Source organism: Zalophus californianus, chromosome 13, assembly GCF_009762305.2.
Source record: "Zalophus californianus isolate mZalCal1 chromosome 13, mZalCal1.pri.v2, whole genome shotgun sequence".
Taxonomy (NCBI): Eukaryota; Metazoa; Chordata; class Mammalia; order Carnivora; family Otariidae; genus Zalophus; species Zalophus californianus.
Window position 1 is genome coordinate 45,844,043 of NC_045607.1, and position 17,783 is coordinate 45,861,825.

At 35.9% G+C, this 17,783-nt stretch overlaps 1 pseudogene; it reads left to right on the top strand.

Annotated features, from left to right (window-relative positions):
• The first annotated feature begins 12,246 nt into the window (after positions 1-12,246).
• LOC113935189 lies at positions 12,247-12,346 on the top strand (annotated as a pseudogene).
• The last annotated feature ends 5,437 nt before the right edge of the window (positions 12,347-17,783 follow it).

Sequence of the window (17,783 nt, forward strand, 5' to 3'; positions counted from 1 at the left end):
GATTTCTTGGTTCATGTATTTCTGTGACTAACTTGAGATAGAATCAAATTCATTAACAAACATAGAGCACTTACTAAATGCTAGGTGTTATTTCATCTAAAAATGTCGAAGTCTTATAACACTAAGTTGCATTAATAATGAAGATAAGATTGATAAGGAAAGCCTGCCCTTACTAGGGAAGGGTGGTTTTACTTAACATAGCCTAGTTTCCAAATAGAGTATCCAAGTTAAAGATGATTCACTGTTCTCATTCAAATTGGAAAAAAGAACACCAAAAAAATAAACCCATTATTTTAAACTTTCATTCCATTTTCCTCAACTGCCAACTCCTCCTTGAAATGTGCCCTGATTGTAATCCTTCAAAATTCATCTTACATTTGATCTACTACTCCATAAATTTTTCAGTTGCTCCCAACTATATGTTCACTCCCTTCTTAACCTTCCACAAAAGTAGGGTTGGCTTACTCTTACAGCACCCACTTTATTTCAATTTATAAAAGTCACATTTTTTTCCCAATTCCTTGCCTTTCCTTCCTTCTTTCATATACTCACCATTCATTCCATCAACAAATAAGAATGTGCAAGGTACTATGCTCAAGGCATGTGATTTTCACTGGTCTTTATATATCTAACCTCCTGGAAGGGAGCTTTGCAGATTTTAGGAGATCAATTAAATATCACGTAATTTAAAGAATAGTTTTCTTAGTTATTATTTAAAATGTCTTGGCTCTTGTTCTGTCTTTTCTCTGAAATTAAATATCTGTGCCAACCCATAAGCATACCCAAGAAATAGCACAATGAGAGAAAGTTTCATGGAATGGAAAGAACACTTGGACCACTGCTTAGTAGCTCCCAATTTCAAATCTTGTTTGGTAAGGAGAAAGACAAAGCATTGCTGTGAGCCTCAAAGCAGGCTGCACAAATGCAGTCCCAATGATACAATCAGAATTTGTTCTTTATATAAATTTTATCCCCTTGCTTCTGTCATCAAGAATCAGAGTGAATATGTTCCTCCAGGTTGTGTTTTCAGAAGTGGGAGTTCATTCCCAAGTGACTGATTTACTCCCAAGACTAGCTCATTAGCAGCTGTATCCTGCCTTTTAGTTCTTTTTTTTTTCCATTAAACTAAAGTTTAATTATTGTACAACAAAGAAGCAACATCTACTGTTGTATATATGACAAAAGACTACATCCCAAAACAGTTTTTACCTTTTTCATGATTCTCACTTTCTTTTATTCCAATTAAACTTAATATTAAAATCCTTCTCTAGTCCTAAGTTCCAATGATCAGAACTCAAAATTTTATTCATGGGTAGAGCTATATTTATGCAAAAATATCCATCATGTGGGAAATAAAATGATATAAGTGAATATGACATGTTGTCTTTGCACTGGATATTACAAATGCTATATGATATAATGACAGTAGGTTTTTAAATTTCTTTATTTAAAGTATTACTTATCTGCACAAGATAAACTATATTTGGACTTGGGATCCATGAATACCTAGAAAGTAATAAAATGCAATTATAACCAATTTTGTAATTGTATTTATAATTGTAACCAAAAAATCATGCTTTTTCTTTTCTGTTGACAGAACAACTGAAACAAAATTACATTATGTTGGCAAATATGTGATAATATATTTGCTCAAAGGAGTAAAAGAACAAAACTTTGTCAAAGATATGTTTCATCCACCAAAGGCTGTATAAGGCTCTTAATTATATGTCTTTATGTGTAAAGTACAGACATTGGAAGCAAGACACTTGAGAGTATTGTTACCTTGTGTATTAGAAATTTTACCAAAATTTACTTGGTTACTTATGCCAGAACAATAAAAAATAAAATCCTTTTATTATTAAACAGGCAATTCTTATCCTTTATGTTCGTTATATAATTCAACACATGTCTAATCAAAGTAGATTTTACTAGAATAAATCACTTATGAGCACTCACTATTAGAGGTTCATTCATAAATAAAGTGGAACAAACAGAAGTTTCTACACCCTGAAACTTTCATAGATTTCTGAGAATTAGAAATGATAATGTATACAAATGTATCCACTGTAGACTAAAAGAATATGAAATATATGGCTTTGCTTTTAATTTTTTAGTTTTTATGAAACACATGCAGAACAGTGAATAGAATAGTCATTATACAGTTTATAATTATTACTGTAATTACTAGCTCCTATATAACCATAATGGGTCAAGAATAGGGCACTGCCAACCCTCCAACAAGTAGAGAATTGCTGAGTCATGGAAAAAGGAAAGGAAGGAAGGAAGGAAGGAAGGCAAAAAGAAGAGAGAAAGGATAGAAGTAATGTAAATAGTTAATCTAATCCACTAAAATGAACTATGTTTCGGTACAAAAGTGTAAAAGGAAAATGTAAAATTAATCCATTTAAAGTAAGTCATAACTAAGAAAAATATTAACACAAATAAAATTTATGTTATAGATTGAGAACCATAAATAATTCAGGAATAATAACATAAATTTATTTCTTAAATCAGTAGTATAATCCTGTTATTAGATCATCTAATGGAAGAATGCATCTAGAATTCCATGTAATGGAAGATGAATACAAGTGTCATATTTATAAGGTTTACTCAATATACCAAAGTGTAAGAAAAAAATCTCAGACAACTTGAAAATTGCACTGTCACATTACAAAAAAATTGCAATATCAATAGGTTCTTAAAGGAGTCTTCATCAGACACAACTTATCTTGGGTCTGGCATATAACCAGTCTGAATTTCTAAATGCTTCTTTGTGTAAACACACACAGTTATACTAGATAAAATGGAAAACATTCAACATATATTGTACTGGTTTAAGAATGTGGAGACAGGATTCAGTTTCAAGTCTTGCTTTGAGCTTGCTATATGACCTTTGGTAAATCACTTAACCTTAGCTGACTCAATTTCTTCTCCTTAAAATGAAGACACATGTTTATTTACTAATCCACTCATTCATTCAGCAAGTATTTATTGAAAGCTTACTATGTGCCTCACACTATTTTAGACACTGGGAATGCAACAGTAAACATGTATCTTACCTCCCTGTATATATACACACAGGAAGGGAGTAAACCCATAAGCCAGAAAGCAAATAAGGAAAACAAAAAAACACAAAACAAAAACAAGAGGTGCTATGAAGAGAATCCACCTGGCAATCTAATTTCTGAGAAACTGGAATTTTTCTCTTTAAGTTTTCACAGTTTTACAGTAGGGAGGGAAGGGTTACTTTTGTTTCTAACCATATACACATTCATCTAAGTTAATGCTCACCTATTCCCAAAGAAACGTTGATATCTCACACAAGACATTTCATTCACTCACAGAAAATCTACATAACTACCAGGGAATTGCACAAGGGAAAATTTCCTCCTAAACATGAAAGAGCAAGAAGTGATGAGCTAACCTTTGGTTTGCTTGTTTTGAAGATAATATATTGCCTGAGTTTTCCAGGGTGAAGAGCTCACTCAACTAGAGCATGAACAGAAAAAGTAAATAACTAAACCCAGGAGGAGATGCTCCTAAAAGCTATTGCATTCTTTCCTCACAAAGACTGATTTTAGAAAATTCAAGTTTCTCTTCTCCCCCTAGGTGCCTCCTTAAAACTTTGTATCAGGACATCTGCCATTAGCTCTCAGCATATAATTTCCACAAATTAAGGATATATGGTGTATATTTGTTGTGGAAACTGGACAGTTTTCAGACAGATCAACCTACTTCCATACCTTAACATGCCTTGTCTACATGCAAAGAACTGTTTAAGGGAATTCAAAACATTAAATGGAGGAAAGCATGTGAATAAAATAATGACGCTTGATTTTGGAGAAGTATGCAAACAAACAGACCTCCACTACCATGATCACAGTAAAATCAGGCCTTGGGCAAAGAAGGTTCCTGCCGGAGAATTACTAGCTCTCTACAAATGGACCACAGAACTAGATAATCCCATTGGTGTTCCATAATTGGATATCTGACTCACAAAGATGAATTTACACAAGAGAAGAAGAAAGCAGTAAAAGCATGGAAAAATATAGAGAAACATGAGAGAGAGAGATCTAACTTGAGAACCATTAATATAACAATGGCTGCTCCCTCATCTTCAAATTTCCCCTTTATGAAGATGCCTAGCCTATCTACAGCCAGTCCTTCCTCCCAAGGTCCACATGCTCATTTCTAACCATCTTTTGAATAATTCTGCATCTGAAACCACGTATCTCTAAAATCCTTCAAAATGTATTCATTTTTAGGATTCACCTTTTCATGATTATTCAATTTGCAAAGTCTACTCTTACTTTTTAAAAAGTTTTCTTCATTATATTCAAAACTGGAAACAGGTTTTCCTTTCTTTCTCTGTTATTATTTGCTAGCATGATCTCCAGTATCCAATAAGTAGACGCTATTCTTTTTTTTTTTAAGATTTTATTTATTTATTTATTTGACAGAGAGAGACACAGTGAGAGAGGGAACACAAGCAGGGAGAAGCAGGCTTCCTGCCGAGCAGGGATCCCAATGCGGGGCTCAACCCCTGGACCCTGGGATCATGACCTGAGCCGAAGGCAGACGCTTAACAACTGAGCCACCCAGGTACACCAAGTAGATCCCATTCTAGATATATATATACAGCCTTTCATCAAAAACTTCAGACCTTTTTGTCAAAATTCAAGTCAAACCAAAGTCCCATTGAGAGAACGGGGACTCAGCCCAAGCAAGAACTCACTTATTAACAAAACACAAGTTTGTCTGTTTTGTTTTGCTTTTTAATCTGGAAGGTAACAGTGGCTGCACCAGTTTGCATTCCCACCGAGAGTGCATGAGGGTTCCGGTGCAGCCACTGTGGAAGACACTGTAGAGGTCCCTCAAAAAATTAAAAATGGAATTACCATATGACCCAGTCAGTAATCACACTACTGAGTATTTACCCAAAGAATATGAAAACGCTAATTCAAAGGGATACAGGCACCCCTATGTTTATTGCAGCATTATTTACAATAGCCAAACTATGGAAGCAACCCAAGTATCCATCAATAGATGAATGGATAAAGAAGATGTGGAATGGGCCACAATGGATATTATTCAGCCATAAAAAAGAATGAAATCTTGCCATTTGTAATGACATGGATGGAAACTAGAAAGTATTATGCTAAGCGAAATAAGTCAGTCAGACAGATACCATACGATTTCACTTATGTGGAATTTAACAACACAAAGGAGCAAAGGAAAAATTTAAAAAAGAGACAAACCACAAAACAGATTCTTACATAGAGAACAAACAGAGGTTGGTTACCAGAGGGGAGATGGGTGAAGTATGGGTGAAATACGTGAAGGGAATTAAGAGGTACACTTATTTTGATGAGCACCAGGTAATATATGGAATTGCTCAATCACTGTATTGCACACCTGAAACAAATATAACACTATATGTTAACTACACTGGAATTAAAAATAAATTAAATTAAAAAAACAAAAAATCTAGAAGGCAACACTCATCAGACAGGGAAAAGTATAAATTTCAAATTCTAACACAGTAACATATATCACATGACCTTGAGAGAGTCTGCTCTCCTTTCTTCATCCCATTTTTCTCCTCTACAAAAGGTAATAATCCCGGTCTCATAAAATTAAAAAAATAAATAATTAAGTCAGTGATTTAAGCCAGGGATAGGCATAAGCACCTTTTAAACTAGTTGTGATAATTAGAGCTATGAATACAGAAAGGGCGACCCATGAGGTACCTACAGACCATGTATCAGCTAGTCTCATAATAAAGGTCAACAAGATTTTGTCAAACAAAAGGGCTAAATCAGTGTTTCCCAAAATTTGCCTCCTAGGAAACCAAGTCCCAAAGAGTTTATCTCTTAGAAGAAAATTCTGTAGTCAAGTGAACTTTGGGAACGCTCTACAATAGATACACATCAGAATGATTCCTAATACCCATTAGTATATTAAAGCCCCAGAAATCTTAGAGTAAAATGATCTCTAATATTTTTTGACATAGTTTCCTGAGCTGCTTTGACCATAGAACGCTTTTTGTCAGAAACTATCTAATAAAAGAAGTTTCTAGCCCAATTTAAGTTAGTATTAATAATATACGTTTTATTTCCCCAAGTCTGTGAAGTATTATCTTTCTTATCTGTGCTCTCACCCCATGGAATCCATAGTTGATTCAGCTTAAAGTAAGCAGAGTTTTGGGGGTTTTCCACATTATTAAATGAAGTTTCACTGTGGCATTTGTACCACTCCCTATTTAAGTCTTGCAAGAAGTGCTTTCATTTACTTCATCGCCTTTTCAGTCTTTTACATATTCACCCAGACTTCCTATTTGAAACACCTTCTCAAGGACTTTTGAAGAATTCTGTTTTACAACACGAGGGTATTTAGAAGAAATATTTCCTTCTTCCTACGAGTTTATTTTGCTCTGCTAACATCATCTGACAGAACTTTACCTTTGCATTTGATGAAGCCTCTTTCAAGGTGTGTTGACATGTCAGTGGATGGTCTAGCAACTCTATTATTTGTAGCTGCTAAAGTGTTGCTTTTCTAAAAATGTATATACCACTTGAAAAATCAATCCAGAGCATTCTACAGTTCAACCCTCACACATAAGCAGTAATATCAATTTCACTGTCAAAAGTGAAATAATTGGAAACTTGGTTGACCAGATTCTACCACTCCCCAACTAGACCGGGATACCAAGCTCTTGCCTCACTGTCCAAAGTTGTCAATTTTCTGCTCTACCTAGTCCTGGAGCTCTCAACTGTTTTATCCTCATGCTTGCACTCTCTTCTGTTATTATTTGAAATATCAAGAGAGTTAAATAATACAACTAAAGAGAATTTTAAATTACCTTAATATGAAACATGCCTATTTCAGGGGCACCTGGGTGGCTCAGTCGGTTAAGCATCTGATTTGATTTCAGTTCAGGTCATGATTCAGTCCCGCATCAGGCTCTGGGCTCAGCAGGGAGTCTGCTTGAGGATTTCTCTCCCTCTGCCCATGCCCTCTGCTTGCTCTCTCTCTCTCTCTTTCTCTCTCTCAAATAATTAAATAATTTTTTTTAAATGCCTATTTCAAACAACATTTTTTGTGCTTCTCCTGGAAATTCTGAGAAAAACTCTGGAACCAGGTACAAGGAATGGAGCTGGGGCAATGGATGCTAGTTAAGAATACCAGACCTAGGTTACTTACAATAGCTTTTAAATGGTCTTAGTGCCTTTCTTTCTGATTCTGCTTTCTGCAATTTCTCTTCACATTTACCATTCATTCATTTTTTGGAGTTCTAAAGGCCAGCATTTATGTTCTTATATACTTCATACGCTTGAAGAGTTATATATAAATTAAAGGAAAAAAATGAAGCAAGCTCTTTGAATATTTGCTAATAACTAACCCATCTACATCAATCCACATTTTCTAAAGATCTGATGGAAAACACTGACATTAAAGGATGTATTCTAGGGGCGCCTGGGTGGCTCAGTGGGTTAAGCAGCTGCCTTCGGCTCAGGTCATGATCCCAGGGTTCTGGGATCAAGCCCCACTTCGGCCTCCCTGCTCAGCGGAGCGTCTGCTTCTCCCTCTGCCTCTGCCCCCTTGCTCATGCTTGCCCTCTCGTGCTCTCACTCTCACTCTCTGAAATAAAAATCTTTTTTTAAAAATTTAAAAATTTTAAAAATATTTTTAAAAAGAATGTATTCTATAAAAGAGTTCTGTGGTCAAATGACCTGGGGGTTGTCAAAAGAGTTTAGAAACACTGGTTTAAACAGGTCCTTATCTCAGGACCTTTCAGATTATTCAATATACTAACGTTCTTTATGACTCTCTAAGAAAAGCATATAGGATACAATATTCCCCAATTATTTAACCATGTAAACTTTTCAGTTTGTCATATATGTATTAACATATGCCAGAAGTGAGTCCAGTAGAAAAATGACCCAAGCCAGGAACAAGGCCTTCAGGGAACTCTGGGCCAAGTCAGGCCTCCATTGTGGTTACTCCAGGTATGGTGAAAGTAGAAACAGCACTCCATAGGAACTTATATTTATTCCCAACCCCCCTCAAAAATAGCAGGAGCTAAAAATAACATTAAGACAGTTTCCAAATATGCTTAAAATATGCTCAAACAAGCCACTGAATTTATCATTTTCAAATTTTAAAATAGAGAATATAAGTAAATTTGAAGTTTACCAGATTAAATTTGGAATGATATATTACTTATGATTTTCTTTTAGAGAGGGAGAGTGGAGAGGCAGAGAGAGAGGGAGAGAGAGAATCTTAAGCAGGCTCCACACCCAGCACAGAGCCGGACACAGGGCTTGATCTCACAACCCTGAGATCATGACCTGAGCCAAAATCAAGAGTCAGACACTTAACTGACTGAGCCACCAGGTGCCCCAAGAATGATATATTACTTATAAAAGGAAAAATACAATCATTTGATTATAATTTTTTTAAATAAAGTCTATCTTTCAGTATACAAGATCTGGTCTTGAAATTGTTCCAGTTAGTATTCTCACATACAAAAACCACCCCAAAATTTGATAGCATAAAACAAACATTTTTACTATGCTCACAGAAACTGTGAATCAAAAATTCAGAGTATAGCTTGTTTCTGCTCTTTGATATTTTGGGCCTCAGCTGTGAGTGATTCAGACAGCTAGAGCTAGGACAGCTGAGGTTAGGGACCCACTTTCAAGGTGGTGCCTTCACCCACACACACATGCAGCACCTTGGAATGGAAGGCTGCAAATTTGGCCTCAGGTGAAGTGATTAGCTGAGCACATGAATGCATGGCCTCTCTAGCCTGGGCCCGCAGCATAGTCAGGCTTCCCACATGGCATCTCATTGTTCCAACAAACAAGTCAGAGCACCCATGGCCTTTCATGATCTGCTCTCACAAGCCGTAGGGTATCACTTCTGCCATACTCTCTTGGTTTTAGCAGTCCCTAGCCCACCCAGGTACAAGGGGAGTGAACAGAGATCCCATATCCCAATGGGAGAATTGCCAAAAAATTAATTTAAACTGTCACAGAAATACTGTACAAGAAGTTTCTAACATCTTTTTCCACCAAAAGAACCTCTAGACTTCATCTCTCAGATCCACATGAGATAAAGTGAATTGGCATGATAGGACATAAACTTAGAGAAGAATAATAGAGCTTAAGAGCTGGAGCTTGAGAGAAAATGGAGTGTGAGTATTGGTGAGGGAATTGTTATCTTCATTTTTGCAGAAAAAAGAAAAATAAACAAATACAGAATATGACACTTGGTTGAAAAATTAAGAAGTGGCCTTCTCATTTGTGAGTTCGAATCAAAGTTCCCTCTATTATTGACATTAATCAGACTGGTTTCCTAAACATATTAGTAAAAAGCACACCTTGTGCTGGATTAGCAATTCGTATCTAGGTGTAACAGACTAATCTTCCCTGAGATATGAACGAATCAACTTTTCAAATGGATATATGCATCTGTGCCTTCATCTCTATTAGTATCTCATCTATTCATGCAGTCATTCAACAAATAGGTCCTGACTACTTTCCATGTGTCTCTACTGTACTGGTTGCTGAAAACACATGGGTAAATGGTACTGTTAGTTCCTGCTCTTGGACAACACAGTGTAGAGCTATGTTCTCACCTTCACTTGTTCAACTTTTTTTAGGCAGTTGCTATCACAGTATGCATGGCCTCTCTAGCCTGGGCCCTCAGCATAGTCAGGCTTCCCACATGGCATCTCATTGTTCCAACAAACAAAAAACCCCCACAAAACAGTGTATTAATAAGTCACGAAATGAATGGTACAGACAATAAGTTAAGTTCAGAGTGGAAAGGGATCACTATGGAACCGGGCAAACTAAGAAGACTTCATGGAGGTGCTTTAGAAATTCATTCTCTAAAAAAAGATAACTCACTAATTGCCAAATATTGAGCTTTATTTGTACTGATTTACATTGTCAAAGGTATGTGACAATTAAGAATTGTGCTATGAAACACATAAAGGATGGACAATGGTATGTGCTTTTAACTTATCTAAATCAAATTATATTTAGCTCCAACTGACCAAGTTTGGTGAAAAGACCAACATTAATAATTTTTTGTTTCACTACATTCCATTCCCCTACATGCCTTTCTCTCCCTTTCTCCTCCTCCCTCCCTCCCCCTGGTCCCTCAACCCCATTCTTCTCATTCATTCATTTTATATTGTACCAAGACATCAGAACTTAAAAAGTCCAAGAAAAATAGAGCAAATTCTCAACCAGGGGTCATTCATGGTCATTTCTAAAAGTAGTCACTGTCCTTGTTAACAGAGCTCATTCAGAGGTGGCCCATGTTGCTACTGGCTCTACTCCATGTTGTTGCCAAATTGTCCCTATGCACTTTCTCCTCATCTGTCAAGTCAATGTTGGGGATTATTGTCCAACCTTTGGGGACACTTCCACATAAAAAAAAGCTTGTGTAAACTTTTCCCTAGGGTAAGGAGAGCTAGAACACAAAAACACTAAGCACTGGCTGAACTTTCAGCCAGAAAATGTGTAAAATTATTTTTTTATTCGGTTGTTGATAAATCTATTCCAGCAAAAAGCCTAAGAATGAGGTATAAAATTATTAATATATCTCCCTGCTATAAGTGATAACTGTACTTTTTCTTTTATTTAAAGGTCACCAACTTCCAGAAAAGAGCTACTCTGTTGAAAGGGGAGATCAAAGCACACAAATCTTGAACACCTATTAGCGGCACAAATGTGAGACAAAATGTGTAAATGGCTCTGGTAATAAGAAAATGAAAAGGCATTTCTATTTAGTTATACATCTAACATATGTAAAATCAATCATTTTGCTCTGTGCTCTCATTTTTAAACTACTTGGTATTCATTGTAATTTATCCAATCATAATAAATTCATTTTACTTTGGAGATTATAGCCTAGACATTGTCATCCAATTTGTATATTTTTTAGGATCAATTGCTTACCAATACTGTGAATTTTTTTTTCCTAATTTGAAAACTCAGTTGAAACAATAGTTTTTCATAACTGACAAGAAGCTCATAGCAGTAATCCTGGGGTTTTTTTTCTTTGCCTTTTTGACGGACACACTTTTAACGCAGCATCTCATTATCAGAGATTTCCATTGTTATCAACATGTTGTTTCAATCTATCTTTAATCTATACCACCAACTGAGGAATATTAACCATATTTTACATTTCAGTAGTCAATCTGCCTTTTCTATTTCCTTTGTGAATAAAATACTTAGGTGTAATTCTTGACTGATCATATTAGCAGACGGTGTTGGTATTGGTATAAAAATAATAACATTGCATTTAAATATGATTTCTCAGTTGAGAGCGTCATTTTACAGGAAGTTAAAATCACTCCCGTCAGGGATAGAACAAAGTTAAGTGTTTTGCCCAACACACTGAGCTATTAATATAATCAAAAAACTTTTCCTCCTTTCCAATCTTTATGCCCACCTTCATCCCAGATCCTCACTAAGTACTGTCTATCCATGAATAGACTCTGCACATTTTAACTACATCTACCAAAACAAGCTCCACAGCCCCATAGACTTGTGGAATATTATTGCTCAAAAATTCTTTGGAGGTGTTGAAACTTGGTTGCAAATTGGAATCACCTAGGGAGCTTTAAAAAATGCCTGTTGCCTGGGTCACGCCCCAGAGATTCTAATTTAACTGGTAGAGAGTGAGGCCTAAGCATCAGGATTTTTTAAAGCTCCCCAGGTGATTCTAACATGCAGCCAAAATTGAGAACCACTGTTCTAAACCTTTGTTTTACAGATAAAACAATTAACCCTATCAGTGACACATGCAAATTTAATGTTAAAACTAAAGCTAAAACTTGAGTCTTCAGGGTTCCAGTTAATAACTCATTTCACTAACCCAAATGTTTTCAAATGTGTTTCCCCAGGCCTGGGTTTCCTCAGACTTACTGCAGTAGGGACCATAGAAATAATGGAGATAAAAGAGCAGAGGTTTAGACCCACGTACCCCTCAACAAGAGCGGCTTTGATTTTTCTTTTTTATATGCTGGATTTGCTTTGCAAGATTTTTTCCAGGCAAGAAATTAAAAAAAAAAAAAAAAGGAAAAAAAATGTCTACTTGCTTAAAGTAAAAAGGAGTTTTAAACTATTGCAAATAGACCATACATAAGTGGGAGATCCCCTTCTAAGAAAAGAAAAAAAAGGGGGGGAAGGACAGGGAAGGGAAGAGAGGAGAAGAGAAAGCTCACTTCAGCAGTATATATACTAAAATTGGACTAATACAGAGATTAGCATGATCCCTACACATAGATAACACTCAAATTCATTAAGTGTTCCATTAAAAAAGAAAAAGAAGGAAAATTATGACTTCTCAAGGATAACCCAGGGCTAGTGGATAAAATTATATATGTTAAAATATAAATCTGGGGATTTTATCTGTTTCAATCTAAGACAATGAAGAGTCCTTAAGGCCAGAAAGTAAGTGCTTTTGACATCCCGGCTCAGTGGGGAGCCTGCTTCTCCCTCTGACCCTCTCCCTTCTCATGCTGTTTCTCTCTCTCTCTCTCTCTCTCTCTCTCTCTCTCATAAATAAATAAATAAAATCTTAAAAAAAAAAAAAAAAAAAAAAGGCATACAGCCTGAGAAGAAAAAGTGGAAGATGGCTATTTCACTGTCAAAATCTTTGTCTGGAAAACCTCCATTCTTTTACTTTTAGAGCAGCCTAGAATGATGAAAAAGTCAAGCCACAATGCTGAACATGCCTATTCACTGCAATGACACTGGCTAAGACTCATCAACATCTACTGAAATCTCCCAAGTTGTTACATAACACTTGTCTCTATACTTTTGCTATTCACATCTTTCTGCCTATGAATTTCCAGCAGTCATCCATTTTTTTATTTTTATTTTGATATGTTTATATTCCCCATTACTATATAAAATCTCATTGGAGATAATATATAATTTATAAGAATAGCTATCATACACTAATCACTTACCACATGCCAAAAACCATGAGTGTTCAGCCTGTAAATATTATCTCTAATCCCCACAAAAACACTATGAATTTAATGTGATCTACTTTCTACTCCTGGGGAATCTTGGGCTCAGAAAGGCTATTATAGCCCAAGGTCACACAACTTTAAACCATTTTCCTTAAAATTTTCAAAGCGCCTGTTGTTTACCATACCATACTGTTTCATTCTCTCCATAAGACCTCTGAATTAACTGGAAATGCCCCCCATGTTTCTGAAGTATGTAGGCCAGCAAATAAGCATATTTGAAGCTACTTTTTTTTTCCATTAATGGGCCTCCATTTTCCTTTATACCCAGAGGCCCTCAGGAAATTACTACTTTACTATGAAGTAAAGATTAAAGTAAAAAAGAATAAAAGTATTTATAAAGAGCATTTTGTAACATAGAATGATATTTATTTCTGAATGAGACTTTGAAAACTTTCATCAAATTTTACAAGGCGTAAACACTGTATATTAATGAATCTAGAAGCCCACCCCTATCTAATAGTTCATCTTATGCCTATCTACCTTATAGCAGACCGTTACACACACTTATCTTTGAAAATCCTTTTTTTTTCCCTTTCCTCTTACAGAATATCTAGAAAAAAACAACAACATTGTTGGGGGTGCCTGGGTGGATCAGTCGTTAAGCATCTAACTCTTGATTTCAGCTCAGGTCATGGTTTCAGGGTCATGAGATTTAGCCCCATGTTGGGCTCTGGGCTGAGCTCTGGGCTGGGTATGGAGCCTGCTTAAGATTCTCTCTCTCTCTCCCTCTCCCTCAGCCCCTCCCCCACTTCTCTCCCTCTCTAAAAACAAACAAAAAACAAAACAAAAGAACACAACATTGTCATTAGCACTTTGGGTTTCAAATGTTAAATTGTTTCTTATTAAAATCTTAAAAATAGGGTGCCTGGGTGGCTCAGTCATTGGGCGTCTGCCTTCGGCTCAGGTCATGGTCCTGGGGTCCTGGGATAGAGCCCCACATCAGGCTCCCTGCTCCGCAGAAGGTCTGCTTCTCCCTCTCCCACTCCCCTGTTTGTGTTGCCTCTCTCACTGTCTCTCTCTCTGTCAAATAAATAAAAATAAAATCTTTAAAAATAAATAAAAATAAAAATATTAAAATGTAGAGGTCCTTTCTTTCTTCCATTTACCAAGGATGCATGCCTTAACTCCTCTCTAAAATAAATCCACCATTGTATAAATCTGACAAAACACTAAAGTAAGATTTTGCTGGATCATTTTGTATTTCATATATATGTATGGTTTTGTTAATAGTTGATACTGACTTGTGATATAATCAGTATTCAGCTTCCAAGGGTTACATTATTTCCAATTCTCTCTTCTTTCAAAATTTAAATCATGTTGCAGATGTCTTTGCTTGCTGAAATAAAAATAACTATAAGCTACTGAATACTTAATATATCTTAGACATTTCAATCATTTTAAGTAGAATGTATTGATTTATCCTCATGGCAAATCTATAAGGAACATATAAATATTACCCCCATTTTACAGATAAGAAAACTGAGTTTAAGTAATGTACCCAAAATTACTTGGTTAACAAGTGTATAGCATTGATTCAAATCCAGGCAATCTGACTGTAGAGTCCTTTGATGACATGGCTACTCTTTGACATACAACTTTCATTCCCTTTAGTCCTTCTTTTACTCTGCCTTAAATTATTGTTATACCTCATTGCCTGCACAAAATTATAAACAAGAGAAAGAGACTCTATCTTTTGTATTCCTTTTATCATCTTACCAGCTCCTAAGATAAGGCCTTGCACAAAATAGATGCCTAACAACTTGAACTAAAATACTAAATTAAATTGAACTAATTAAATTAATCATTTATTCATTCCATAAATATTTATTAAGCACATCTCTGTGCCAGTCACTGTAATATTTGATAGAGACAGAATGTTGAATAATATAAAGAAGGGCCTTTTTTGCCCTACTAAAATGAATATTCTAATTTGGAGACATTATTTTTAAAAAAATGTTCTAGTTAATCAGTGATTCAGTTGGTACAATTTTATTTGTCTGTGCAAGGAACTCAACCAAAACTAGCTTAAATGAAAAGGTACCTTAATGTCTTACATTCCTGTAAAGTCTAAGAGGTGCTGACTTTAGACTCCATTAGATAGACCCAGGGCTTCAAAAATGCCATCAGTAAATTTTGTCTTTCTCATTCTTGGTTCTGCTTTCCTCATTCTGTTTTGTCCTTAGGCAGAGTTCTCCCCACATGATGGCAACAAGAGCTCCCAGCAGCTCCAACTTAAAACCTAGCAACTAAGAGGTAGAGGATGTACTTTTTCCTGAAAGTTCCAGCAAAAATTTTTGGTTGGCTCTTATTGGCCATGTTTGGGTCACACATCCATATCTAAATCAATCAAAATGGCCCAACTACTGGCCAGGCCCTGGTAATGTGCTCACAGCTCAACCCTGTGGTAAGTGGTGACTTCTAGAATGCTGGGGAAGAGGAAGCTTGCCAATAAACCATATACCTATTACTGTCAATGAGATAAAAGTGTTAGCTACTCCATATACTCACTGGGCAAGGAACAGTTCTCCGTCCATATCCTTCAAAGAAATTACCCTTCATAAAATGATCACTGCCCCCAAGAAAGATTTTTTAAACCTTAGTTTCAATCATTTTGTTGTATTGGTAACTGTACTAAGCTCACCAATTATATTGAACCCATTAGTTTAAAAAAAAGAGATAATCCCACCAACAAAAGCAGCAGGCTACTAGCCAGACTCTAAACTGATATGTGCATTGAAAGAGCTTAATTTGAGAGATATTTTATATTAAAAAAGATCTAAATTTGAACAAAATGTTGTATTGCTTCTCCTAGATTGTTGGGATTATAATCTCTTCAATTTATACCATATCCATAGAAATCCTTTCCTGAGTTCAGTTTAAGCAATCTTTATCTGTATAGCATTGGCTAATCCCAAAACTGCTTGATAAAGACTGTCACAAAATAGCCCATAAAAAGTGAATTCAAAGTCAAACTGATTCACATATCAAATTCTGAAAAACAAAATTGTACAAAATGCAACTATAATGTATAAAACACACTGGGAGACCAAAATTAATGAGAAGGTCAGGGAATGGGGAACAAACAGACATAATTGAAGTACTCATTAACTTCTTTCACTTTGGGGGACTGAATGTATAAGTAGTGATAAACAACCACCCAGTTGATTATGGGAACATGGGGAGCAATCAAAGTTTAAAAAAAAAAGGAACAAGAAATCAAGGTAGCTAAAGGGAGTAACTTGGAAACAGATAAGAAATAAAAATAAAGAAAGCAGCTGACAAACTGAAAAAGGTGACAGGGGACTCCTTAGGGGATAATAAGGGAAAGTGGGCTTTCACAAAATGTAAGGACAGATTTCCAACTATAATTAAAAAGCTCGAGAAACATTAACATTGAGCCTATTAGTTAAAATCAGAACTAAACGCAGCTGGTATCATTTCAGAGTCCAGTAGATAGCACCAATCTATAAGAAAAGATCCCTTGAGTATGCTTAGTGAAAAATTTAAAGGTACCAAAGTATATATGCCTACTGCATAAACTAGGCTAAGTATAAAAGCAATAAAAAGGGTAGTTTAAGACACTTAAATAAGCAAACAATAAAACAAAGAAACAAAATTGATGAGAGCCTCTTCTTTCTAAGGAATTTGGAATTATTAAATCAAACAAGAAGGCCTGCTTAAGATGGTGAGTTCATGGATAAGAAAGGAATTTCTTCTAAAATGTTAGTAAAGGAGTGGAGACCCAGACTGGGCTTCTACTTAGCAGGTCAACCTTATATTTTTCGGAAGTTTGACAGAAAGAATCTTATATATTCATCAAAGAAAATTTAATTTTCTCTGGAGCACACAGCCAGACAGCATTTTGCACCCTCTCTTGTAGTTAGTGAATAAGTTCTGAATAGTAGCATACAGGAGGGAGTGACAAATGATACTTCCAGGCCTGACCCTAAAATCTCTCAGGCCATCCTTTGAGTTATCTCATTTGTCCAAGGAGAGAGTAGAGCCACTACATGGAAGGTGCCTGGTGCCCTGAAGGACTGCATGGGGCAGAGCCTCTCTGGGAACCCACAGCAAACCATGACATAAATATTAAATGCTAATTTTATTAAGCGAGTAATATCAGCCTCCCCTAAATAATATACAAACATAGGCCCAGAACTTACTGAAGAAAATTGAATTGTTTACATTATAAAACCAGATGATTTTTGAAAAGAGAACTAAGGAGAGACAAGAAAGAAGGGTCCTGCAGTACAAGTAAAGTCTAGGGATAGATGAGGTGGAACTGGAAAAAAAAAAAAGTTCACAATATTTCAGACAGCAGAAGGGTATTTAAGAGAAAGGATGTCTAATATAAATTTGAATTGTAGGCTGTGCTGTGCTGCACTGTGTGTTAATCCCCCTCTTGGATGCCAAATCTTTAGTAAAATTTGCTAAATGCAACGACTTTTTAAAAAATAATATCTTGGGATGCCTGGGTGGCTCAGTCAGTTAAGCGTCTGCCTTCAGCTCAAGTCATGATCCCAGAGTCCTGGGATCAAGTCCCGCATCAAGCCTGCTTCTCCCTCTCCCTCTGCTGCTCCCCCTGCTTATGCTTGCTCTCTCTTTCTTTCTCTGTCAAATAAATAAATAAAATCTTAAAAAATATATATTTTCTTGATAGTGAATGAATCTAATCAGGGTGGTGTCTAGCAGGGTAATATAAGGGAGAAAGAGAGCA